Source organism: Pterocles gutturalis, unplaced genomic scaffold (assembly GCF_000699245.1).
Source record: "Pterocles gutturalis isolate BGI_N339 unplaced genomic scaffold, ASM69924v1 scaffold27827, whole genome shotgun sequence".
Lineage (NCBI taxonomy): Eukaryota > Metazoa > Chordata > Aves > Pterocliformes > Pteroclidae > Pterocles > Pterocles gutturalis.
Genome location: NW_010113808.1, coordinates 36,146 through 36,707, shown reverse-complemented (window position 1 = coordinate 36,707; position 562 = coordinate 36,146).

Sequence of the window (562 nt, the reverse complement as noted above, 5' to 3'; positions counted from 1 at the left end):
GGAGCCAGGGGGACAGCGCTGCGTGGATGCTCGGTGCCGGACCGAAGGTATGCTGGCACCCAGAGCACCTGGGGATAGGGCGGTCAACCCCTGCCCCGCTGCTGTGCCCCACAGAAATGCCTCTGGGGGACAGGGGACAGGGCTGGGCATTTGGATAAAGAGACTGACTGGTAATCCAGGACCCACCTCTAGACATGACCGAGGGCGCTCTGCAAGAAAGGCCATGGGGGAAAGAAATATCCTGCAAAGTATCGGGGTTGGCGTGGGCGAAAGCTTCCCCATGGCGGGGATCCCTCTGGCCAGCCCCACGGGACGGGACAGCGCTCTGCCAAACGAGACAAAACTGCCCCCCTCCCAAAATCCCGACTCAAATCAATAAAACCAAACCTAAAAGCAGACACAGAGGAACATCTCAGGCTACCTAGGTACTTCATCAGCCAAAAAGAGCGAAACATCGAAGCGCACACACACAGGACAGCGCGGGAGGGTGGAGATCGGAGACGGCCGAAAGCCAGGTTCTTCCTCGCCGTTTTGCCGTCCTGTCTCCGGCCGACGGCCGAGC